This window comes from Rousettus aegyptiacus, unplaced genomic scaffold (genome assembly GCF_014176215.1).
Source record: "Rousettus aegyptiacus isolate mRouAeg1 unplaced genomic scaffold, mRouAeg1.p scaffold_m13_p_18, whole genome shotgun sequence".
NCBI classification, from domain to species: domain Eukaryota; kingdom Metazoa; phylum Chordata; class Mammalia; order Chiroptera; family Pteropodidae; genus Rousettus; species Rousettus aegyptiacus.
Window position 1 is genome coordinate 11,074,532 of NW_023416293.1, and position 27,115 is coordinate 11,101,646.

At 41.5% G+C, this 27,115-nt stretch overlaps 1 long non-coding RNA gene across 4 annotated transcripts in view; it reads right to left on the reverse strand.

Annotated features, from left to right (window-relative positions):
• LOC107520858 overlaps positions 1 to 27,115 on the reverse strand; it is a 350,307-nt gene that overhangs the window by 171,053 nt on the left and 152,139 nt on the right. For all 4 annotated transcript variants that reach the window (XR_004955424.1, XR_004955422.1, XR_004955423.1 and 1 more), the window contains exon 4: positions 17,677 to 17,752. This is a non-coding gene — a long non-coding RNA (uncharacterized LOC107520858). The remainder of the gene's footprint in view (positions 1 to 17,676; positions 17,753 to 27,115) is intronic.

Sequence of the window (27,115 nt, forward strand, 5' to 3'; positions counted from 1 at the left end):
TTAAGCTCTATCAAGCTTATCTTCTCAGTCGTTAGGAAGGATCTGAATCAACACGAGTGTGTGAAGCTTTAGGAAATAACATACTTTTGTTTAATGGTGATTTTTGATTGAAGAGAAGTCATTTCTATGTACCACATTTCAGACTGGATGATGGTGTGCCTTAGGCCAAGGTCTGAGAAAGTTTGGGCAAGGTTTGAAGATTGTGGAGGGGAGACTCATGCGCACTGAGCAGTTCCACCTCGGCTCTTAGGAAGCATTGAAAAACCTGAGTGTGGTTAAGGTGGAGAACGCCATTGAGTGACTGTCTCCCACATAGGTGCATCCAGGGTGGACATATATATATGGTCAGCAACCTCGAGGGTCAGGAATTTGCTATTTTTGAGGAGGAGTCTGGATCCAAGACCCCCCTGGCCTTTATCTGACCCTTGACCTCAGATCTCTTGGGAATGCTCTGCTCAGCAAGGACTCATGTGCAGGTTCTAGGTCTTGACATTCTATCGTTCACACTCAAGGAACATTCCTCTACCTGCTCCTGCAGAGCAAAACCTCAGACTTTTCCTTACTTTCATTCACGGCTTCCCATCAGGCATGACCTACTATAAATACCATCCAGAAATGGAACTAGCAGTGTGTAAAACCTGCTAGAGGCATCCCTCAGCAGATGTGGGTCTGTTTCCGGGGACCCCTGCAGATACCAAAGTCCTCTGAGGCCCTAGCCTCTTATAGAAAATGGTGCAGATCTGAAGATAACTTATACACATCAGCCCACATACTTTAAATCATCCCTAGATTACTTGTAATGCCTAATACAATGTAAACGCCATGTAAATAGTTGTTATACTGTATTGTTTAGGTCATGGTGACAAGAAAAACAAAGTCTGCCCATGTTCAGTACAGATAAAACCATTTTAGGCTTAACTATATAGTGCATGTCAGCAACGATGTAACTTTTAAAAAATACGTATTTTTGATCTGCAGTTGGTTGAATCCATGGGCCCGGAACCACGGAGTACAGAGGGCTGACTGTCTGCAGAGCACTGTTAACATACATCACGGGGCCTCGTTCAGTCTTAAACAAAAACATCCCATAAGCCTGTGTGAAAAGTACTTTTATTTCCCCATGACGAAACTGAGATTCAAAGGCTCCAACTCTTGCTCAAAGTCACATAAATGTCGACAGGAATTGTTAAGACTTGAACCCAGGAATGAAAATGGTACGGGATCGCCCAGAGATTAATGCAAGAGTCAGATGCAAGCTTCAGGTAGAGCAGCCACTGAAGACATCCTCCCTCTCGTGGACGACTGACGTTTGTGTCCGATGAGCAGATGATGATAGATTTCTTCCTCTTCAATTAGTTCCTTAGACTTGGGCCTTTGAGGGATTTCTAGGATTTTGAGCTCTTTTTCCTCCTTAAATATGAAGATACTGATTCTAGTTATTGTCCAGGTACCCCCGAAACACACAGGGGTGAATGCACTGCTCAGTCTGCCTGCATGCCTCGCTGCACAGCCGTGAGCAGGCACCCCCACCTCCGCCACGGCCCCCGCCCCCCACGAGAGATTAACTGGGAGCCAAACGCAGGCAAGGAGCCAAACCAGTGTGATAAGCATCCTGGTTTTGATGGAATGCCTGAAAATCATTTTAACTTTTCCAGAGCTAATGCAGTTAGGCCCAAGGATGTGGGGGTGGGAGGTCTTGCGGGTTCTACAAATGGCTTCACTCCGGCAACTCCCCTTAACCTAAGTAAGATTAGAAAGAGTCGCACTAATTGGGGAGAGGGGCCCCTGTCCTATCAGACTTGCTATCACACGACCCGTCTTTACTCCTCAGCACGGTGGTTTTTATTTGTTTGTTTGGGGTGGTTACACAAGCTGGCTTGTTTCTGTCAGTCTGTTAGAAAAGACTCTGTTTCTCACAGAAGGCCATATTTACCACACAATCTTTGGCTGCTTGGCTAAGACGCCATCTTGCATTTGTCTTTCTGTTTATGTGGGGGCTGTGATAAGAAGTGGGACTGACAAAGTCCAGTTCCTTTCTGCAGAAGAGAACGCTCAGCAGGAAGCAGAGGCCTTCATGAGAAGGGTTTTCTCAGGAAGCTGCCCCGATTGTGTATTTTTTAGAAAGGATCGTTGGCTTTCGTTGCTGTGGCCCCGGCTGGAATGAGCCTTCCTGAGCTGGTGACTTCTGAAGGCTACTCAAGCCTCCATTTTTGGATTATGATGCAAGCTCTACCCATTAACTATCAGTGCGAGGAAAACTAGGGAATTCTGCACAGAAAGGCAAAGCCCAGGCATGACTGAGGTCAAAGCAACACTGATAGCACCTGGAATTCCCAGGCCTCCACAGGGCCCAGCAGCCCAGGCGCTTCTAAGAGGTCGGATGTCTAAGTTCATTTCTACGGGAGGGAGGAAGGTAGAGATGGCGTCCAGCCGCGAGGCTTATTAAAACACTGACGTGCTCCTGTAATGACTGGCAGGCAGCTTCTACGATGGGTCCCCTAGGCGCCGCCCCTGGGCACCCTGGGTCCTCCCTTGGCTCAGCTATTAGCCAGCACTGGTGGTACCTATTTCAAACATTGTCACTGGAGAAAAGAAAGCCTTCCAAGGTGTTCATTGCGAGTGTCCAAACTCCAGGGTCACTGACTTTTCCTATGGCCATCTTTATGACTTCAGGCTTTCCTTCGGTCTCACGCTGTCCAGATGACAGTGTCTTCCTGGGGTAAAGCGCTGGCGAATGAAGTCGCAGTCAATTGTTAGGGCAGCACGTGGCTCCTCGGAGTCCGATCCTGGTCACCTTGCTACCCAGAGTATTGCAAAAGAGGCCCTTGCGAAGGGTGACAATCACTGCGCAGACAGGAGACGTCTCATGACGCCCCGTGGGTGTGGCCGAGAAATGAAAAGGAATAAGGTGCCTCCGGGAAGCCGCGACATCACTCTACATGTGACCAGCGACGCCTTCGTGTAAGAGTGGAATGAATCTCACTGAGACGTGAAGATAACAGATTTCCGTACGGATCTGGAGTCCCCAGGGAGTGTCCTGTGCGTGCCGGGCACATTAGGAGCACAGACGCAGGGGGTGCAGAGAGGTGGGGGACGCAAGCGACGAGAGTCATGCTCTTTTCTTCACGGGGGTCTGTGAAATGCGTGCCTCTGACACAATGGGGCCTCGGGGGGGAGGCGACCTCCAACTGAACGCCAGCAGGTCCTTCTTACGACGTATGACCTCGACAGACCTTGACAGAAGCACTTACACCGCTCGGGCCTCAGGAGCACTCACCGGTAAGATGACACCAATGCCCACTGCCTCCCTGGGTTACTGCGGGCGTTAACCGAGGCACCGTTTACAGAGCGAGGCACCTGCTCACGGCATCGGGTGCGCCCCCGCGTCTCTGCCTCTGCGCACGCACGGAGGCGAAGATGGACTGAGCCGCGCCGTGTGGAAAACGGTGCCATTTTCTTAAACATGCACACGGACGAACACGCGCAGAGTGTCAGAGCAGGCAGCCGAGAATCCGCGTGAGGTTTTATCCAGGGATAACAAGCCCAGTGTGCGTTTGGATTCAAAACAAAACAAAAAAAAATTGTGACAAAACTACACTGTTTGTTTTGGAAAGTCGCTTAGGGCGAAAGCGTCGCTACTAGAGTTGGACTTTTGTTTTGGGTCACGGAGATCTGCACATGTGTCTGAGGGATGAAATTTTCCCCAGCGATCCTGGAAAACGACGCGCAAATCAACTCGTTTTTTTTTGTCACAGGCTGCGGACTTCTCTGACTGTCGAAGCAAAAATGGTAAGCTTTACATGTATATGGATATTTCAGCTAGCCTTTGGGAACAACTGGTGTCCGGGCCCAAAGCTGGCCTGCCCTTCGGACTTAGATACTGCTTCCATTATGAGATCCTGCTTGCGTTAATAATTTACATAAAAGAAGAGGAAAACTAAAACTTAGCGAAAGACATCCCCCCTCCCGAGTCCACCCCGGCCCCTGCTGCCATAAAGCTGATAGAGCAACTGGGATCAAAATGTAACCTGAACCACGAGAGTTTTTGCAAATAAGATGAAAGCTGCCATTTAAGGTTTTTCAATGGCACCAACTGGATTAGATCAGTTCTCCAGACAGGCGTCTTTTGACAATCCCTGGGAACTGTGTCTCCTGACTGGAAGGCACAGTCGATGCATGCAAAGTCAATTAAAACGCTAAGTGCACAGAAGACAGCGAGCAGCGCGACGCGATCCACACACGGCGTTTTCCAAACAGCCCTGGCTTTGTGTCTCGAGGTGGCAGTGTGGGGAGCGATCCGAAACGGAAGTCTGCAAATCGAGGAATAAAAACAACCAAATCCATGCCTAACTGTGGAGGGCCAGGGAAATTCTAGACCCGCTGTACATATTCCTATGAATAATAATTCGATCTTATGCAAGAGCTTGTAAAAAATGAAGTCCTTTATATTGACGTTGGAGTGTGTGCGTGTGCACGTGTGTGTGTGCTGTTAAAATCTTAAGTTCTTACAACTTGCGTTGTGATTTCTTGCAAGCTGCAACCCGTTTTCCCAAATGCCAGGTGGATAATCCCTTTGCTATCAATGGAACCAGTGACAGGTGCACTGAGGCTCCTATCATGATGCTGACGAGTTGTGTTTTTGAGGCTCTGTTACCTGTCTGTAGTGCTCCCACAGACCAAGCCCCAGCCCCCCAGGGTTCTACACGTAAGAGATTCCTCCCAGGTGAAACCTGATCAGCAACCAGACTTTCCCAGCACGTGAGGCGACCCCTACGCTTTCATTACACGGGTTTGGTTGATTTTTATGTGGTGAGTGAAGCAATGTCGTCTTCCCCGTTTAATGCAAAGAGAAAACGATTTCTCATCACAAGCCCGTAGCTCAAGCTCTGGCCCAGCTCAGCCAAGTTCACGTCCGTGGACTGAGCACCTCTTTGCAGCAGGAACTGTGCACGGTGCTGGGACTTCTCTGACCTGAAAAGCAGGTCATGTCCCCAGAGAGTCCATAAGCGGCAGCTCCGGCCCCTGACAATGCTGGCTTTTTTGTGTGTGTGTGGTTAAGCCGGTATTTTTCACCTGGGCCTCCAGGTATTCATAGAGGTAGAAACAGAGTCCTCGAGCCATTGTCAGCATTTCAAAATTACCACCTTTACCCTGGAGATTGCATCTTAGCCCTGGGAAAGGCTGCACAGGTGAATTCTCATATGAAAAAGATCGCCCAGGAGAACTCACCTGGGAAGCACTTTTCTGGAGTCTGGCTTTGCAGGGAGACTGACCTCCGGTCAGGAGAAAGAGCACTTTGCTCACCATGGGGCGCAAGCTGGGAGTGTCCCCTCACTGCCTGTCCGGCCACCTGCTGCTGTGCTCACTCAGTCCCGGACACCAAAGGTGGCCCAGGGCGCACTTTCCAAATCTGCCCCAAATTGTGGTGGTGTCATAAGGCCGCTCGCCACACACAAGCCACCTCATCCTCAATTTTGTTTTCGATTCCAACACAAATAAACGTGTTTGCAGATCTGACTGCTAGCTCCCCAGAGCCTGCCAGCGGGCTCTATTTAGGGAAGATGAGAGGCTTCTCTAAACTCAGGAGTCAGTTGAGAAAGTTTCCTTGCAAGTCCACCAACATCCATTCTGCAATTTCGAAGGAAGCAGCATTCGTTTGCAGAAATCGATAGCGTGATCAGTGGAGTGTGGGGGTCGGGGGTGGGGTGGAGCGTTCCTCCCAGGTTAAAATAGTGGGGCCACGTCAAGGACGGCAGTCACGCCGGGCGGGATATGGCCCTGCCCCACCCCAGATCCTAGCCCCACGAAAACCTGAGCGAGCTCCAGCCAGAACACGTGCTTGTCACGGTAGTGCCCCTGCCGCTGCTACTGGATGCCACACGATGACTGCCTCAGCCGGCCACTCTGCATCCAGCGTCTTTTCCTGTATCTGCTACTCTGATGCTCACTGCAGAACACGCCCTAGGAAGTCTTATCCGGCAGGGCCGCCTGCGTCTCTAGGGCCTTGTGCCGTCTGATGACATGAGCAGGCCCTTCATGTAGACTGCCATACAATCTCTACCATGAAATGCCCTGCCCTGTCGGATTAAATAATAAACAATTATTCTGGGGTCCCATGAGTCTCTGTGTTCTCTTAGACAAATCTGGAAGAAAATAAAACTTGCTCTCATTGATATATAGGATATTTTTGCTTCCGTTTCTTTAAAATAAAGAAAATCCCCAATTTCGTGAAAAATAGAATAATATTCTGCAAGGAAAACGGTATCCATAAGACCTTTTATGTTTCCTACTTTCACAATCTTAACCGCATATTAAGATTTTCTAAGTGGTTAAATGGATATTAGAGCAATACATTTATTTATTTTTAATTCGGATAACATTTAAATATAGAAAAATGCATAAGTGTGAAGTTTGATGACGATGACACATATATACATCTGAATAACTGATACCCACATCAAGACATAGAACATTTTCATCATTCTGGAAAGTTCCCTTCATTACTCATTCCAGATAATTCCACTCTCCTTATAGCCACTGTTCTGCTATTAATCATCATAAATAATTGCGTCTGTTCTTGAACTTCATATAAATAGAATCATATGGCATGTAATGTTTTGTGTCTGTCTACTTTGACTCAGTGTAATGGTTTTGAGATTTATTCATATGAATAAGAGTTTATTCTTTTTTCTTGCTAAGTGGCACTCCATTGCATGAATAAATCATGACTCCTTTACCTATTTTCCTGTTGATGAATGCTTGGGTTGTTTGTAATATTTTGTTGTTGTTGTTACTATGAAAAAAGCTATTATGAATATTTATTATACAGGCCTTTATGTGGACATCTTTAATTAACCCACAAGTGAAATTTCTGGGTCAAGAGAATAGGTATTTTGTTCGACTGTATAAGAAAATGCCGAAAAGTTTCCCAGAGTGATTGCATCATTTTTACAATCTTTTCACCAATTACTAGAGCTTTCATTGCGTCACACGTCCTACACCATTTGGTGTTTTGGGGCTTATTTGCCATTATGGTGGGTGAAAATAGCATCTCATTATTATTTTAGTTTGCATTTCCTGCGTGATAAAAGATGCTGAGCATTTTTTTTCACTTGTTTATTGAACATTTTAGATATTCCTTTATGAAGATTCCGCTTACTCTTTTTTTTATATATTTAAAAAACTGGTTTGTCTTTTTTTTTTTTTTTTTAATAACTGAGCTTGTAGAAACTCTATATAGTCTGTGGATATAGGTTATAGCTCAGGTAGAGGTACTGGAAATATTTTCTTGCATCGTGAAGCCAGCATTTCTACCTTCTTAAAGGCATTTTTTGATAAGCAGATATTTTCACAGATTTTGACGAAGTTCAGTATATTAATTGTTTGTCCTATAAAGATCTTTATCTAGTTAAAGTTTCAAAGGTAATCTTCTATTCTTTTTTTTTTGTTAGGAGTTTCCGGATGTGTTTCAACTTAACAGCTGAGCCCCCAAACCCATATCCGGAACACAGCTTCTTCTAAAGGCTGCAATGTCACCTGAAGTGTCCAAGTACAAGGAGGATATGACGGGCTCAGGAGCTTTGTGGGTCTCGAGCGTCACAGCTTCATCGCTCACAGCATGACCAGCACGAGGAGTTTCAAGGCCCGAATTTCGGTGTTATTTTTGGAGATGACTTGGGTTTCTGTAGCTTTGGCTTTCTGCAGGACCAGAGAGAGTCATGCTTTACAGAAAGGCCTGCCAAGCTAAACTTCTCTCTGGGTGAGAAAGCACGTGTTTACCCACGTGCAAACCTGAGCTTTAGTGTCTTGTTGTAATTGCATCTGTAAAACCTCTTCCTCAAATATTACTCTTTGCCTCCGTAAAAAAGCAGCATTTTTAGCAAAAAGGACAAGTGGGCAAAAATTTCCATCATACCACCGGAGGGGCAGCATTTAAAAATGGAAGTGGCTTGTGTAACCTACTTTTCTTTGGTTTTAAAATAACAGCTCACAGATTTGCATTTGTTTTTAATTCTTGGCCCTGTGACCTCTGCTTCTGTTTTACTTGATAAATTCCATCTCGCCTTCTGCAGGCAACCATTCGGTCCTGAGCTTTTTCTAACATGTTTCATCGAAATGGTTTTGGGTGAGTTACCCATTCTCTAGACTGGAAATTTCTGAATCGAGAAGAAGAAAATTATCTTCACTATCTGGATTTCTCACTTTAAATTCTTTTTAGAGCCATCTAATATTAATTACTACCCACAATTAGACAGAATGTAGCATGTAACACATAACAGGCCATGACGACTCTCGAAAAAAGAGATTTTTCTGAGTTTTTGCTGTTCTTGTTTCATAGCCAACTCTGAGTTAAAACACAACAAAAAATAAATCTTACAGACTTCCTATTTGCCCACTTAAATACATGTGTGTGTACACACATAGGTGTATGCATGCACAAACCTTATGAGAATACAGAAAAAAAATCACCCTTTGGAAACAAAGAAGTGATTATGTACACTGAGAATTACTGTCAGGAGCACAAAGAGCACTGTTATGAAATTTGCATTAATAATAAAAAAGACCTTGAGAGAAAGTGCTGGTGGGTAGAAGACGTATAGATGGAAGTTGGCGTGCATATATCACACAGAGATAATTAAACATATTTTGTGTTATTTTTCAAAATACAAGGTTTCGTTTATCTTATTTCTTTCTTGATTACAAAAGTATGCATGCTTATTGTAAAATTTCAAGCAATACAGACGTGTATAAATAAAAACAAAATTGGTGGATTTTTTTCCCCTCATAGTCCATTTCCTGAGGAAACCAATGTCAATAGTCTGGTAATTCTCCCTTTATACAAACTCATAAAAACATGACCGCATAGCATTTATTATGATTTGATATCTTTTTCTTTGAAACAGAAATTGAATCATACTATGGGTATTGCCTTGAAATTTGCTTTCATCATTTATTGATGTCTCAAAGATATTTTATATATAAATGTTATATATATATATACGCATACATATATGCATATTCTTATGTATAGATATCTATATCTGTCTATATATACGTATATATTTGAATATTCTTTTTAATGGCAACATAAAGATGAATTAACTCACAGTATTAGTCCATTATGGCTGCCACAACACAATACCACAAACTGAGTAACTTAAATGACATAACTTTATTTTCTCATAGTCCTGCAGGCTGGAAGTTCAAGATCAAGGTACTGGCAGGATTGGTTTCTGGTAAGACTCTTTACCATGTCCTCAAATGGCCTTTCCTCTGTGTATTCACATTTCTGGAGTCTCTCCTTCTTATAAGAACACTAACCTTGTTGGATTAGGGCCCCACCCTTATGATCTCATTTAACTGTAATTACCTCATTAAGGTCCCTATCTCTACACACAGCCATATTGGGAGTTAGGGCTCCAATTTATGCATTTTGGGGGACACAATTCAGCCCATAATATTCACCAATTCCTCTACTGGTTTATATATCTAGTTTTTTTTTTTAATCATGTTTAACTACACCTTTCAAAATAATCTTAATGTTTATAAAAATGGTTCACGTTCATCATTCAAATATATAACACACACAAAAAATGCAATGGATAGAGGAGAAATACAATTACTGAAAATCACTCTCAACATCCGGTAAGCATTCTAGATGTATGTATGCAAATAGAGAGAAAAATAGGTAGTTAGGTATGTAGGTAGGTAGGTAGGCAATTTTATAAAAAAGCACATACATGCTATTTTTATGGAAAACACTACATTTACTATGACTCAAACTTAATGAAAAAAGAATGTTAAAAAGAATCTGCTGAACTTCTAAATGCTGTTTCTTCGCAGCAGGAGTTAAGCATTTCTAAAAGACCATTTGGATTTTTAAATAGTTTGAGAAACATTAAATGGCTATGATTGTTATGCTTAATTACATATTTTAACCCACATAACATTTATAAGTCCCTTAGAAATAAAAAAGAGGAAGTTCTCTGTTCTTATATTCCAAAGCTTCTCTTGTGTCTATTTTCCATTGTTAAAATATATAAAACTAATATCCGATTCTGAAACACATTCATTTAGGTCCAATGTAAGATGCAATCATCCATCGCTCACTAACAATATTTTCGTTAGGGCTTCTCTAATCCTGAATTCTTTATCCTGAATAACCTTTGAGAGCAAAAATTTATCTTCAAGTATGTTTATCAAGGCATGCTCCGCATTCACTGAGTTCCTGCATGTCTGAGGATCTATGTCTTTGGAAGATAATTTGACTTGATGTAAAATTTCTGGGTCACATTTTCTTTCTTTTATACATTTGTAAATATTGCTCCTGCATCTATCGATATTTTTTTAAGTCTGGCGAAGACATTTTACTCTCTTTTATGCAACCAGGTCTCTCTACCTTGTTACCCACAGGCTTCTACATTTACTCTTAAAAATTGGTAACTACACTAACATATGTGTAAATGTCAAGTGATATTCACTTTTTCCAGATCATGTTCTCCCGTAGGTAATTATCGAATCTTTAAACTAAGTTATTCCTCTGTAAGTTAAAAAATATACATATATGTGTGTGTGTGTGTGTGTGTGTGTGTGTGTGTGTGTGTATGCGTATACTCCTTATGAATATTCTCATCTTTCTTCTTAAAGAGGAGCCTAATATAGACACACATATATACTCCAACCTTGATTTTTAAAAATTTAATAGTAACACCCAGGATGGTGAGAGGCAGAGGGGGCACTAGGAACAACGGGCGAGCCACTCCACTGCCTTCCAGTGTGCCCACGTCCCCAGAATGGCCTTAGGTCCTTCATCTACTAGAATGAAGGTTAATAGACCCTAAGTAGCCCAGATACCCTACAACTATTTGGCAAATAAATTCACAGTTATAAATATAACTGTTACAGGAAAATTAATTTAACACTTGCAACTTTTTTTTTTTCCCCACTCGCCTGGCAGGTAGCCATACATGCCAACACAGTGTGATATATTTAAGAATGAACACCGAGACTGTCTTTTATTTCAAGGAAAACAGGATTCTAAATGTATGCCGCTGGAAACCTAAGGATGCCCCTGCATGGCATATTTCGTATACATGTATAAAATTCCAGAATAGTGGTGGGTACATGGATGTGAATATTATGGCTAATATATCTATGTATGTGCTTATTAATGCTTGTATACCTCACTTTCCTAATAAATGAACATTTTCTTTACAGAATGGGGAAATGTTCCCTTGGGGGAAAATATAGGCCCAGAAATTATTAAAGAATAGAGCAAACTTTTTAAAAAACTGAATTACTTTACTCAAAAGAAATTGCAAAATTAGAATACAAAGTAATGAGGTTGTTTTTTTTAAATATTTGGATCATTAAAATCCAAGGGAGCAAATAATAATTTGGTGCAAGACACCCACATAAATAACGAGTTCTTCAGCTTCATCTGCCTTCCCCAAAATGTGTTTACTTTTAGGATAATATGCTGCTTTGGGGGTTGCTCAATTTTTTTCTCCTAGAATCAGATATAAGCTGTGATTTTCTAGAAAAGAAAAGGTGTCTTCAATCTATATGATGTAGGACTTTAGGGCAGAGTGGCTAGTTTGATTCAAAATGTTTATTAAGAAACCGAACTCCAAATGTCCCTACTGATAGAAATAAATGATTCAATAAATAACGAGGAGCGAATAGACAGGTCCCCCACGGAAGAAGATTCCAAGGAATTGATGCAGATGCCTTTCCCTCATGGAGGACGACACAATCTTCCACTCCTCAAGTGTGGGCTGTCCCTACTGACTTCCTTCCTAAGAGGACAGTATGCGAAGGAGGGGAAGTAGCTTCATCTGGTGAAACCTGACAAGCACTACCTTACCCAGGTGAGCAAGATCCTGTCCACAGTCCTAAGTCATGCTGGGAGAATAGGCCCTGGATATGATGTGATGAAAATGATACTTTTCTTTTATGCTGTGAACACAAGTCAAATCATGAGAAAACTTCAGACAAATCCCAATTGTACACATTCTAGGAAATCCCTGAGCAGTGGCTCCTGGCAGACAGCCCTTCCTGGATACCCTGAGTTCAGAGGTTATCATGTCCAACTGCTGTAGAGAGTCGATCCTAATCTTCCACCGTGTTGGGGAAAGAGTCAGCTTAATGAGCTTCATGGCATTAAGGAAGAATAGGGTTGTTTAATACTTTTTTTTTTTTTTTACCAGAATTGAAAACAATCCTCCTGTATTCAGATCCACTGGCACCTTTATCTTCAAAAGTACCGGCAGCCTTCAATTCTCGACCCTTTCCTAGGCAGTGATGTGAAATTTGACTCTTTTTATTTTTTTTTGTGGGGGGCGGGGCATTAAGTATGCACTTAGCTTTTTTCACAATGATAATTAAGTACAACTTGTTCCTCTGCTTTTCAACTTTCAAAATGTCATTGGTTTATCTCATCTGTTCTTCAATTCTTGATTATTATGATTATTATTTTTTTGTCCTTGTGGGTTTTTGAGGTTTCTTTTCTATCCCTTTACTGTCATTATGGTGATGTTTCAAGAATGATCAGAAGTCACATTGCATCTTTTCAATTTGCTCTGCTGGATTAGAATTGTCGATCTTCATCTCATTCTACCTGTTCCAGGTTCTCAGCTCACACTTCTTCCAGACTTCCGTGACTGCATTCATGACGTTGACTCCAGAGTCTAGCCTGCTAGCCTTGATCTACCCAGAATTTATGATTCTATATACCAACCTCCTCCAGCAGAGTGTCATTCGAGTGAACCATGGGAACCTCAACTGCATCTTGACCAGAAAAGAACCCATTATTTTATTTTCTCATTGCAAAACATTAACAGACATGTGATTATTTCAGGATCCTCATTACTCCCCATTTTAATCCATCACCTACTCTATTAATTCTGTCTCTGTGCTATCTAGCTAAATTGACTTTTTCCTTTTCACTCCTATTGCTCTGCCTTTGATCTGGGCAATCAAAATGGCCTCCTAACCTTCCAGATTATTCTAAAAACGTCTTCCATGGTTTGATTACTTTAACTTTATCATGATGGGTAGAATCGAATTCAAGCTTGTCAGCCTGGCAATTTGAGATTCTTGACAATTTCACCCTTGCACACTTTTCTGATCTTATATTTTATAATACTGCTCTCATGGCTCACAAACTTTCTCCCATAATAGAACCTCTGGACTCCCCATCTGGGTACAACGCTTACCCCCTGTTTTCCTAGAAGACTTTCTGTTTTTTTTTTTTTTTCAGAGTGTACCTGCAATTGTCTGGATCAGTTATTTTTGTTAGTTTTTCTTTTTGTTTGTTTGATACAGACGAACTTGGAGACGATTATTTCCCTTCCTGAGAATACTCGTTTCAGTTTAGCTTTTGAATATTCTAATTACTTTGTTGGAAGTGAGGATTGATAATGGTTACTGGAAGCTACTGATCACAATCTTCTAGCAATACATTCTTCTTCAGAGGACCAAGTTTTATTGAACAACAGGGAGACATCTTAAATTTAAGCTTCAGATTGAGCGGTTTCAGTGGCCAACAAGAATGGCTGAAGAGAATGACACATGACTGGCAAAAGGCTGTGATCAGAAATCCCCAGCGGGCCGTAGCCCTTTCCAGTGATGTAAGAACCCAGCATCTAAATCTTATGGCTAAGAAATTACCACGAATGATCTTTTGATGTCAAATCAAAAATGCTCATACCTGAGTGAGATGAAAGTTTCTGAGAATTGAAACACAACTGGAAAATACCATACCGTGAACTCGGTGTCATGATGGCTTTACAATTCTTTATAGCTATAAACCATTTAATGTTTTTCAATAAAAACTCAGAAAAGGCAGAAAAGCATGCGATTTTCTTTGGCAAGAAAAAAAAAATCCCAGTTTAAATACAGCGAAAAGGTTTGCGTGGGTTCAAAAGGGGTGACAGAGACACTATTTTTTGCTATCATTGGCCCGCTATCAATTTTTGTGTCCAAAACAAATGTATCTGGATGGAAGTAGTTAAAAGACCAAAGTGAACTAGTCCCAATTCTTTTAAAGATATGATTGCTCTGCTGTCCTCCCCCGTTTGAAATCTGCATTGGGAGATAGAGACCACTTCGGCTCAATGAGTCACTTTGACTTCCCAGCCAGAACAATTAAACTTCTTGTATAAAACATGACCTGTAGCCTGCCCTTCGCCACATCATCCCACCTCGAAACCTCCCAGAGGTCGGCTCTGACATTTTACAGCTCACAAATTCAATTTCTTAAGCTGATGAGGCCAACTTCATGCTTTTACAAATGACTATTAGGTTATTGCAAATTCTCTTCTTTGGTGTTTTGGGTAATATATAAAACGTGTTGTCAGTTCGACTGCCAGCCTAAATAACATTACGCATGCCTCTTCATCATGATGGAGATAGCGTTCGTAAGGCAGCTATGGGGAAAATGAGAAAAAGACGAGCAAATCTTCCATCCTCTACTCCCTCTTATTCCAACCACCAACCCCTAAGGGAGGGAAAGAAATGGAAAGAAGACATACCCCAATAGATGTAGCTGTGCAATCCATCAAGCCAGGATTCCTGTACTATCTTACGAGTTACTGAAACACTTAATGTTTTTTGCAAATTTGTTGCTTCTTGAGCGTTAGCGGCCGAGCAGCTTTTTTCCTCCTCCTGTCAGTGGTTACTGATCCCTTGCCACAGTTTGCATACAATCCCCTCACAGCATTAGCTCATTTTTGCTCCAGTCCTGCATGTTAGCTAGGCTGGGTTCCGTTTTCTGGTGTGTTGGTGTTGAGTGTTGAACACGACTTAATTTTTCCTCCTTAAAGACATTCTCAACCACAATAGGTAGTGAATGAGTTTGATCTTCTTTAACATCATGTCTTTGACCGTCCTCCTAGAAGGGACTCTGAGCTTTCTATTTACTCATTTGTTGGTATCTCTCTGTAGGAGGTGAATTTATGTGGAAAGGGAGAAGGGTTTTAGGTTCTTTTCCTTTATTTTTCAATTGTTTCCAAAGCCCACCCTCTTCCTGAAATGTATCTTTGACATTATTTTAATGAGAACCCTGTTTCTCACCAATTTAACATAAGAGAGGCCTCTGCCACCTCATTTGAAAACAAACAGGTCTTCCTTGGTCTAAGGTTTACTTTTGTTTACCCTTTATTGGCATAAACACACTCTATATTGTCTACTCAGGGCTCACAACTCAGTTTTAAGGACAACTAAATTTAATCAAATAGATTAACCTTAAATCCACGGGAACACTGTGGTTGCTATGTCCCAGCTCTTGCCAATGTATACGGTGTTTGTGCAGCCGAAGTGCAAATTCAGTTACCACTCTTTATACCCACTTGCCCAAATTTCAGACCTCAGAGTAAATAAAAAATAAAAAGTCCAATGCCATCCTGTTTCTGAACTTTTTCCTTTAGGTAGCTGAAGGGCCACCTCCAGCTCTCCATCCCTATTTCCACCTGTATCTTTACCTCTATCTCTCTCTTCATCTCCATCTGCTTCCACATCTATATCATCATTTATCTACCCATCGGTAGTACGAATGTACAAGTCTTTATGGTTTACCAGCTATTTGCAAGGGACTGGGCCAAAAGGATGAGCAGGGCTCAGCTCCTGTCCCTCAGGAAAAGCTGAAAGGAAGAGGCAGGGATGTTGAAAAGGACACATTTCGATGGCACGGAGGAAGAGTAGGAATAAGCAAAGCAGCGTGAGAGCCGATAGGGAAGATCGATCAGCTCTGCTCATGAGCTGGGGAAGGTTCGCAGAGTGGACGAAACTTCCCGACAGGGGAGCAGGAGTGTGCAAACAGAAATGGTAGAGAGAACAGGATGTGCAAAGGCTCGCTGAGTTAAGCGCGTGGTGTGTTTGGGGACCGGCGAGAGAGCCGGGGTGGCTGAAGTTCGGCTTGTGTGGGATGGAATGGCAGAAGCCCAGACTCCGGGGATGGAAAAGACCTATGAGCTCATAGTCCCCTTTCCCCATCTCTTCCTTCTCTATCTCCGAGCCAAAGTGTCCATGGTGTTCTCATCCCTCGCTGGCCCGGGAAACTGGACTTAATCTCTTTGAACTGAAAGAAAGGAGGTCAAGAATGGAGACAGGCTAGAAGCCAGGTCACAACCTTGCTTCCCGAAAGCCAAAAACACGTCGTTTTTACATGTGAAGGCCTGTGTGCTTTTTAAATTTGAGTTACTCGGCGTTTAGGTAATATGCTATTTTTAATCTGTTTGCTACAGTCAGCCATTCCTCATCCCTAAATCCGTTTCCTTAGATCTGAAAAAGGATAACATGTCATTTGATGTACCTTCGTGACATCGCCATTGACTTATTACTTGAGATTTCGAGCTGGCATTGAGATGAGTGATGAAAAATAAATTATTTATTGAGTCTGTCCTCTTTCCTTGTGCACGCAGTCAAAACACTTTCCCTCCCCGACGGCCACCAAGCAAACTCTATGATGCCCCCGCCAGGGGACAATTGAATTTCTTATTCCCTGTCGCCCAAGCATGACCACATGCCTTGTAATTATAAAAGGTATTCCATGGCGGTGAAGGCAGTAGAAATTACATAATTGCAATTCCAGATAATAGTCACTAGATTTCTTATTCATACAGCAAGAGTTTAGTTCACAAGATTCTTTTACCAAGAGCAGTACAGACTTTAAAGAACCAAACGTATTTTTTTCTACATTTGTAGATATGAAGTTAACCATTAAACAGGTATTATGCTTTGTGAGATATCAAAAAATGAAGGCTGAGTTGCCCTTGAAAATTAAGTTAAATGCCCTGGTTAGAGTTCAAAGGCATGAAAAACAGTGTCCCGGGAATAATCTGTATCAAAGTAATCTGTATCAAAAAAAGAAATCCAAAGGGAAAGACAACTACTCGTTTCTTTTTCTAGCCATTTACAATGGATGGGTCAGTTAAAAAGTCAAATATGTGAGGTCTCATGCACATGGCATGAAGCAAAATTCCTATTATAAAGCATATCTAGCCAGATACGGTGATAATTAAAATATCACAACAAATTAGAAATATAATGTGGAATATAGTAGTTTAAATGACTTTGAAATCATTCTCATTCACAATCTTGTATAAAGCTTAATATTACATTTATTCTTACATCAAGATGATATGAATCTCAAAGTACTTTTTCATGCTATATACTTACCTGTTTAAAAATACAGTAACGTAGACAGTGTCATTCATCATTATAAGCATTCGCGTGCAAGTTATATTCTACTCTGGGAGTATATTTTAGTTAGCCTTGTGTTCATTTTCCCTTAGAGATGTTGTACAATTATATAACACACACATATACACACACATGACAAAATAAACACAGACTCATTCATTGTTAATCCCTCATAATGAGTGTGAGGTTTTGAGTGTGCATGTGTCATAATTTATAATTTATGTAATAATCATTTACTGAGATACCACTTTATCCAAAGCACTTTGTCAATTGCATACATCTATACATTCAATGCAAACCTTAAAATGCCTCCAAGAGACAGCTTAACTCTATTTTACAATAGAGAAGAGAGAAACAGAGCCAGAGAATGTTTTCAGTAATCAGCCAAAGTTCAAAGCAGAAAAATTTAGATCTAAACACGTCGGTTAAGGCTAATTTCCACACAGACTCTTAATTACTACTACATATTCTTACCCCTTTGTCCATTGAGGAAATGGGTGTCGAATCCTTGTAAGTTGACATGCAGAATCGTCTTTATTTATTTTTCATTCTAAAATAAAAATGGGCAATTGTTAAGTAAGTTTTCAATAGTAGAAACTAGTGCAGTAAGAAGCAGAAACATTCAAATTAATACAAATATAGTAATTCTCTACTCTTAATTATTTCCTTAGGAAAAGTAAAAACACTACTACCTTCATAGCTTGTTCTAAAAAATTGCCAATCCAAAAGTTGTCTATTTTTATGTCCCATATAGTCACTCTTGCTGTCATTTAAATCAATTTTCTTTTCCCTGTATCTTTTTTGGGGGAAGGAAACCAGTAAGAATTGTCATCTGCTTCCTATTCTGTATGGCTTTATTTTAACTCCGGAGTCATTCTTTAATATCGGTTGTGAAATTCTGAGTTATAGCATCACTTGAAAAAGGAGAGGTTATAAAGGATGGGAGAGCTTCTTAAAACATAATTTGAGAATGAGGTGTTTCAGCTGGTTAGCCATCAATTTCATACACCAAAACTTAAAAATAATAACTATTTTGTCGAAAACCTTTTTTTAGGTGAATTATATATTTTGCCACCGTCAGAAAGAAAATATTTTGAATGTAATTATACACTCTTTGATTCAGAGCCGTTACAATAACATGTGAGAGTAACACGATGTCACCAGTAGGACTATTTCTAATGCTGTGATAGTCCTAGATTTTTGCACTTGTTAAATTTTAACGTCTGCCTTTCACTGTGTTTCTCTGCTACCCTCAGACTGTGAACATTCTGCCCTGCAGTACCTACCACGGAGCACGTACGTACGGAAGAAATAAACAGTGCCGCTCCCACTTTCAAAATACCTCTATTGGCCATTTCACCTGCTTGTGCATCAACGGACCTCTTGCTTTACAAAATCGATCCCTTTTTGAGGATATAGGGGTGGGCAGTCAAACCCTGTGCACTTTTGTAAAGGATAACTAACAAAAACGACGGGGACGCTAATAAAAATATAAACGCAGTTTGAAAATATCTCAAATCTAAATTAAATAAATACCATAAGAAACACTCAATTTTAGAAATAAGGCGAAAGGAGCTTGATGGAGGGAATACGAAGAACGAGATTATAAGGAAGAAGCGTGCTGTGTTTTAGAGACAAGGGTAAAATGCACAAAAGCCAGGGAGAACCGCTCAATAAAACTTCCCAGAACACGGCCAAACACACGGAATGACAGGGTGCTGGAGGTCACGCTGTGTTCCTTCAGGCTTTGTTGTGTTCAGCTGGTTTATTATGCTTTGCATTCTGTTCCTGTGACTACATGGCATGAAATGTCAACGTACTTGGAAAAAAATTATACATGAACAGCAAGGATATACTGAAGTATCCTGAAATTATTCCTTTATTTCCAACAGTCTATCACTGATTGATGTATCAGAAACATTCATTGTACTAGAGCTGATTGTACTGCCTTCATAGGTAAGTGATATGATATTGTCTTTTTTTGTTTTGTTTTGTTTTTCCAAATATTTGGTAGTATGACTATATGGTCACCAAAAGTATCAGAAGATGTTGCATGGAGAGAGTGAGTCATTAAGTCTTTCGATTTGACAAACTACATGCATATTTTTTTTCAAACAATAATACTGATATTGTTTTGCCTCCAAAGGTTAGATTGGTGAGTATTCCTGAAGTGCTGAAAACAAAAATCTGGTGCGCTTGTCATGCTGATTTCTCGGGCTTTCAGGAGGATGTAGGGGACCAGTGTACAACATGGGGTCTCCATTCGGAGGGGACATCAGTGCCAATAGTGAAGAAACCCCACACTGCACTCTCCTGTTTAGTACAAATTTACTGAGGCCCTTTTTCCAACTCCCAACCCCTCTGGGACCATACGCATGGCTAGGTTTTTTTAGATTGTGATTTTAGGCAAGTTATTTTTCATCTCTAAGTCTTACTTTCCTCAACTACAACGAAGGGAATAATAATTCCCCACAATCCCGCATAATTATTCTGAAGTTAACGTGCGAAAATGAATATAAAGTGCTTCATGAAAAAGATTCATAACTACAGCTTAACAAAGGTGATGGTGGTGATTACGACGACTACTGTCGACTTGCGGATGATGACATGAATTTTGATATGACAGCAGTCAAATCACGTGCGCGCCATCAGAGTTAATTCTGTTAACGTCACGTTTAGGTAAAGCAGAATTGTTCAGCTAGTTTATAACACCAAGGTCATAAATTCACTTCAACAAATTTCTCTAACATCTCTTAGGTGCTAGATGTTTTAGCTAAATGCTGCATAGAAAAGAATAAAATCTGTTTCCTATTCTGAAGGAGCTGAATAATGAGTGGAAAATACTATGTAGAAATTAGTGCTATACAGCCCCGGAAATAAACACGGATAGGCAGCGCATGGATTATAAAAATTGATAAGTCTGGCTTCAAAAATCTGCCCCGTGATTAACCCGAGATGAAGCTGATTAACCTCTAGGTCTCTCTCAATTTCAGGCAACACTTTCAGAAAATTAAAAGCAAAGCATCTACGAGGTAGGCGCTTTCATGTGGTTCATTCAATGAGTATGACAGGGGCATAAAGGACGCAGCAGAGAACTTTGCGATTGATTTTACGTAAATCGCGATGATTTAAAAGGTCAAAAAGTAAGTTCATCAAGATTTAAAAAGCCTGACAGTCCAAAGATTCATGGCTGACTTTTTTTTTTTTAAAAAAAAAGGGGGGTAAAGAATCAAACAAACGTGAGCTGTATAAAGACTCCATTTAGATGCCCGTGAACTTGCAGTGCCCTTGAGGAGGCCTAGCTCACCCCTGCGGGAGTTACTTCCTCAGGTCACTGGGACCCACACATTTGCACCTGTTCTCTCTGGCTGCGTTAAGGACAGCTGGCCCGGGGGCAGGGTACAGCTCCGTGCCCCATGGCAGAGACGCAGAGGCACAGGACTGACAGGAGACCTGTGACCGATTTCTCTGTTTTTTTTTTTTTTTCTAAAGAGAGGGGAAAAGAAGTGTTCTAAAAGAGACTCGAGGCTCAACAAGTCAAATTTGGGATTTATTCCTGGCATTACTTGGATTTTCAAGAATTTTTGGAAATTTTGCCTTTCGGCCACAGCACTCCTAAGCAATCGGAGTTATTTGCCAAATTCATTTTGAGCTCTTGAATTTACAGTTGAAAGAGAAAGAAAGAAAAGGCTTTCATTTGTTCCTAAGCGGTTTATTTTGCTTGTAAAACCAATCACAACGCCTCCCCAATAAAAAGCGAAATGCATGAAAAGTTCTAACTCCAGAAATCTTAACTGTGGAAGCTTGAAATTCTCTCCCAGGCAGAGCCAGAAGGCAGTTTAACGAGACAGAGTTTTCTCTTTGAACTTGGGAGGGCACAAGCCACAAGCCTGCTGAGAAAATTCTCCGTTCATCCTTCTCTAGGATTCTCCCCGGTTAGGACAGACCGTGGCTAAGCCTGCAATGGGAGTCGCTGGCCTTGTAAAGGCCTGAGCGGCAGAGAGCAGGTCCCCAACCCTCTTCCCTTTCCATAGCCCGCTGGGGAAATTGCTAGAAGCTTGGCGAGCTGTGGCGCACCATGACTCTGACTGTGGGCGTGCCCTGTGCCACGGCCCCCACCTCTCATGCCCCTATGAGGCACACAGCAGTGACAGCCAGGCCGGGCTGGCCATCTGCGCGTTTGGAACCACAGACATTAAAAATGTTACGAAACGGACCTTTCCTTCCCCCGTTATACGTCCCGAGCGAGGCGGACATGCACACGGAGGCTACGAAATCGAACGGAAATGAGGTGAAACGCAAAGGCCAGACCGAAAAAACTGCACCCTCCAATTCGTTTCAGACCCACCAAGACCCAAGACCGGCGCTGGCCATATGGGATCCTGTTTTGCATAAAATTGGACACCAACCAAGAGTTTTGTTTCTTTGGGTTTAAAAACTTTTCATCACTTTTTCCTTCTAGCATGAAAATACAACACTAACTACTTTACCAGGAGAAGCAAAAGTGTTTGAAAAATCATTCCGCCCCCTGCCAGAGCCTGTTGTTGAGATCAGCGTCGGGGCCAATGTGTTCCTGACTCTCAAAATTATTATTATTTTTTTCTCCTCGGGAATTTTCGCTTCCTGTGAACACCAAGGCAGAGTATGTATGGCACAAACAGGTAAATAAATTAATGTTATACGGAGCAGCTGCGCTGTCGAGGACCGGGGTGCCAGTCACCGTCTTGCTCAGTGGTTGGCCTCTCCCGTGATGGGGCAGAGACCATGCTTTTTCGGCTCCATCGTGAAATAACATGCATTAAGTACATTCTTTTCATCTTTAAGTCTTCCTCTCTTCATTCTTCTTGAGGGGTGAGGTCGCTATCATTACGCCATCCCTCTGTAACTCTTTTAACGACTTATCTGTTACTTGTCCCGCATACCCTTTTACTAAAACTGAGACATCGACTCACAAATAAAAACCACAAAACCAAAACCAAAACCAAACATAATGACAACAAAAAAGCCAAAGGGAGAATGCCGTCAACGCCCCCAGACATGCTCTTCTCCGTTTTCTGCGTTGTGGGGGGCCCCGGGCTCCCGACTTCTCTCTCATTGGTGGGAAACGTACAGCAGGGAGGCAGCAGAATGAAAACACGTTCTTGAAATGAGGAGGATGTTTTTATTTTTCTTTAGATAATGTTTGGGGAAATATTCAAAGATAGGACCATGGCCTACTGTGACAGATGGCCTGTAAGAGTGGAGGACACAGAAGCCCAGCCTCTGGTGCTTTTCAGGCCTGGTCCGACCATGTGCTCAGGTGTCCTTGGGAAAGTTATCAAACGGCTCTAAGTTACGGTTTCCTGATGTGTGTAAGAGCACCCCAAGTTCATGGGTTTGTTGACAAGATTTAGCGCGATCAGGGATGTAGAATGACTAGCCCCATGCCTGGCACAGAGAGAGTCCAACAGAAGTGAATGATAATTGGACTATGGTGCCAAATCCACACACTGGTAGGTGCCCTTTGGCCAGAGAACCCTGAAATTCTTGAAGATTTAGCTGCACTTTCCCACAAGGCAGCGGGACAGAGCAGACTGAACATGAGTTGCCAAGAACTGCAGTTAATATATTGTTCCTTCATGTGTGAGCTCTGCCGGCGGGTCTACTGTCATGAAGCAATGGCTTCTTTGAGCTTGTCCCTCTCTAGGGTTATTTGAGGACTGAATGAGACAACATAATTAAATCACTTTGCCCACAGTAGACTCTCAGTGAGTGTGGCTTTCATGCTTACAAGCAGGCATAGCTTTGAAACGCCCATGATTGAAGCAGCTCTTTTATGTGTTCACTTCCTGCCGTCTTTTTAACGAATGCTTCTAATAAGCCAAAAAAAAAATCATTTCCATTACCCTCTTGTGAAAGATACAAAGAAGAAAGTAACGTTGACATTGATGCTTTTATGAGCAATAAAATTTAATAAAGACCGTTTAAGGCGTTTGGGCATCTAGCTGAAGAACTTGCCTGAAAACTATGTTTGATTAATGGTAAGAAGAAATCCTATAGACAGGAAGTTCTGCAGGAGTTCGTGAAACCAGTTTGGCTAGCTTGTGATGGGGGAGTGTTAGAAGATAAAGCTAGAACGTTCCAAAGCCTGAGTGAGGCCAGCCAGATTGTGGATAATTCAGGAATTTGGACTTTATCCTGTTTCCAGTTAATAGGGAACCATAGGTGGTTTCTGTGCAGGAACTTGACACAGTCAGAGATGGTTTAGGATTATTAGTCTGGTAGCAGAGTAGGATGACTTGGATACAGGAAAGCAACCACGGCAGGAGAATGGCCTGCAGGACTACTGCAATAATCATGCGATAAGGGATAAGAGCCTGGACCAGGCAGAGAGAATGAAAAAGAGACAGAAATAATTTTATTGATGACCTCAAATCTCCTTTTTTTAAAAAAAAAAAAAAAAAACAAGAATTAAAACGTTCCATTTATTATTGGGAAATTATGATAAAATATGTGAATTCTTCACAAAGCAAGAACACTGTCAGAGATCAAACATATTAAGAAAACTAAAGAGAGGTGATAAAATTATAATTTTCATTGCCATTCTGCATTCTTTAGTGAATGAGGAAATAGATGTTCATCCAGAACAAGTCAAAACTTTTTTTTTTTAATAAACATCCATGTAACATGATTTACCTGATAATTCTTAGCCAGCTCTTACAAAAGAATTATTTTAGTTGGATTGGGTTCTGAATATAGAGAAAGCATGGAGGTCACATATGGTTCCATTTCATAAATTCTAGGTTATAGGAAGTTCACATATTGCAAAGGAAAGGCTTAGAAGCTCTGAACAGAGCAACTAAATTGATTTGTGATGTAACTGTCATTGGTGCTGGATTAACAACTGCCACAGTTAGGCAAACTATCCTATCATCATGAAAGAATGCAGAAATCCTGAGTCTATATCAGAAACATGACATTCACTCTGTAGAAGAACCTCAGGCTGAGCCAAATTGATGTGGTTTAAGTTAATATCTAACTTAGCTAGTTCCTTCCTTCCTTTAGTTCATCGCAAAGCTTTGTCTGTATCAGATAGTGTTCTCTCTCTCTCTCTTATCAGTTTTGCAATCCAAGAATACCATTCTTAGCCTTTGAGTAAGTTCTCAGTCATCTCTGGAAGCCAGAGTTCAAAAGCTTTAGTACGTCATAAAATTCCATCTTTCTTCCCCTAATATAGTCCAGCAATTCTAAACCTTTCTCTCTGCTCTAATCACTGTCGTAATAAATTCAGAGATCACAATCAGTCCAGAGAAGTAGCTCATCTACTGGAGGAAAAGTTCTCGGCATTACAGACATCTTCATTTGAGAGCGGAAATGATCTCTTCTTGGGGTAGGTGGTGGAGAGGGGATCAGGCAAAGCACAGGTTTTGGAGCCAGACTAGCCAGAGTCTCAATCCAGTCCAGACCATCTGTGAGTTGTGTGCTATAGTAGTCGGCCATACCCAACCACTGTAGCCTGAGTAGCCTAAGCAAAAGAGATTTATCTTTTCCTAGTCCTGGATTCTAGATGTCCAAGAACACTTATTGTCAGGGTCAGTTTCTTCTGAGGCTCTCTCCTTGGCTTGGAGATGGTCATCTTCTCCCTGTGTCATCAACCGCCTGTGGTCTAATTATCTGTGATAAACTTTCTTCCTATAAGGACATCCATCAGTCATATTAGGGCCCATCCTCACGACCTCATTCAACGTAATCATTTTCTTAAAGGTGCCATCTCCAAACAAAGTCACATTTTGAGTGTTAGGATCTCAACATATTAAATGTCCTAAAGTCATTCTGTGTCTTGGTTGTCTACGTGGGACAAACTTTGGACACTGTCAAATCTGAAGAATTGCAGGTGTTGACTGTGAGGTAAAGGCCATACTTGACATACTCCAAACAGAAATCATTGTTCCAACATAAGCACATTCATAACGATCTTTGCTTTTCACTTTTAAAGCTAAGGTCTTTGTTTTGTTGGGTGCTGTTGCTTTTTAAATAAATCTAGGCTTATTTGATGTACTGATACTCAAGATAGACATTTTAAAACTATATTTCTTAGAAGAGCTGCCAAAACTAACATATTACAAATATTGGGATACTTACCTAAGTTGAATCCATAAAGGTGTGAGATTTATTTAGAATTCACATTCTTGGAAGAATAGCATTGTTTGCCATCTATCTCTAAATAATGATACTTACCGATTATTTTATTTCTTCCTTACCCTCAATTTTCACATCAAATAATCACTAGGTCCACCAGGAGCTACTCGCCAAATATCTTGATAACATATTCTGTCCTCTCCTTCTCCGTTGTCCCCAGCGTAGATCAAGTCCCCAGCAATTTTTTTTTTTTTTTTTTTGGCAGCTGAGGTATAGGGTCTGGACTATTGCAATAGCTTTTTTCACTGTTTTTTTTTGTTTGTTTGTTTGTTTTTTGTTTTTCTCCCTCTAGTCCTGCCCTGTCAAATCCATAAAAACTACTGCCAGATTAGTCTTGAAAACTGCAAACGAGAGTACATCTTTAACTTACCATCTATAAATTGTCCGGTACTGCACATAGCTGTTTGCTAGATTTTTTGAGGATACAGTTCCCATGAGTGACATGGCCCCAGCATTAACTACCGCGGTCAGAGGCCGTTGCGCAGTGAACGTGGCGTGATTGCTCTCTGTCTTTCTGTCCTTCCATCTCACACCGATGCTTGATCAGTCTGCGCTAGCACTGATCCAGAGAAACAAGGTCAAGATCCTTTTCAAGATTTTGAACCACGGCCAGGTTACACCTGACCCCTCGCTGCCAGGAAGGCTCTGGCGATCTACTCGTTGGCTCTTGGAGTTCTCTCTCTCTCCTCGTTGCCTTCCGGGAGCGGGTAACTGCCCTCTTGCCTTTATTCGGCTCTTTGATGGTGCTTTTTATACCATACATCACCTCGAGCCTTAACTATGTTTGCCCTTCAGTCTCCCTCCACGGTGAAGCCTTCACCCTTATGTCTCTATGGCATCCAGTAGCGTCAACGCAAGAGATGCTTGAATGAAAAACTCAGAAAGTGAGAAAGCGAGAGAAGTCTTTCTGCACCTCAATATTTTTTAATTTTCTCTACGTTTATGGGAAACTTCATGAAGAAAACAGAATAAAGGAAGGAGAGAAAGAAAGCCAGGAACGAGTATGGAATAAGGCTGAATCTCGCCTAGCAAAGCTTGGTGGTTGAGAACCACACCTGATGTGGCACTTTGCACCCAGCATTTTAGAGGAGGCTTTGCCAGAAACTCCAAGAAGACAGTTGGGAAAGGAGGGAGAAAGGGAGAGTAAGGGGAGGTAGCTTAAATAAAAAATAAAAATAAAAAAGAGGACGGAGAAGTAAAGGAAGAAAGAACGAGAAAGCAAAGTGAGAAGAAAAAAGAAAAAAGGAAAGCAGAAGAAAAAGGCAAGGAGGAAGGACAGGGAAATAAAACTATTTCCCGGAGTGAGGCAGCCAGTCTTCTCTGCCTGTGAGCTGGGGTAGCGCCTGTTCTTTTACTTCTACTGGGATTCTTCACTTAAATCCCATTTAGCATAAAAGCAGAAAAACTAATCCTTCAAGGTCCCATAAGAACGGCTTTGATTTCATACTCCTTAGAGAAGTCACGAAATTGTGACTCAAGAGAACTTGACTAAAATCGGTCCAAACGAGAATTAGCATTACAAAGCTCTTGGCCGTGAAAAAGACAAAAAAAATGACTTGAGCCCAGAGAAGGACTTACTGGGAAAACCACGCCCTTGTAATGCCTGTGAACTTAAGGGACACAGAAACCTTGATAAGCGAGACCACACACTCTCCATGGAGGGCGGTGGCCCCAGAGCTTAACGCATGAGAATCATCTAGGACTGCCAATCATGCTGGTGCTTCTCATGTTAAAA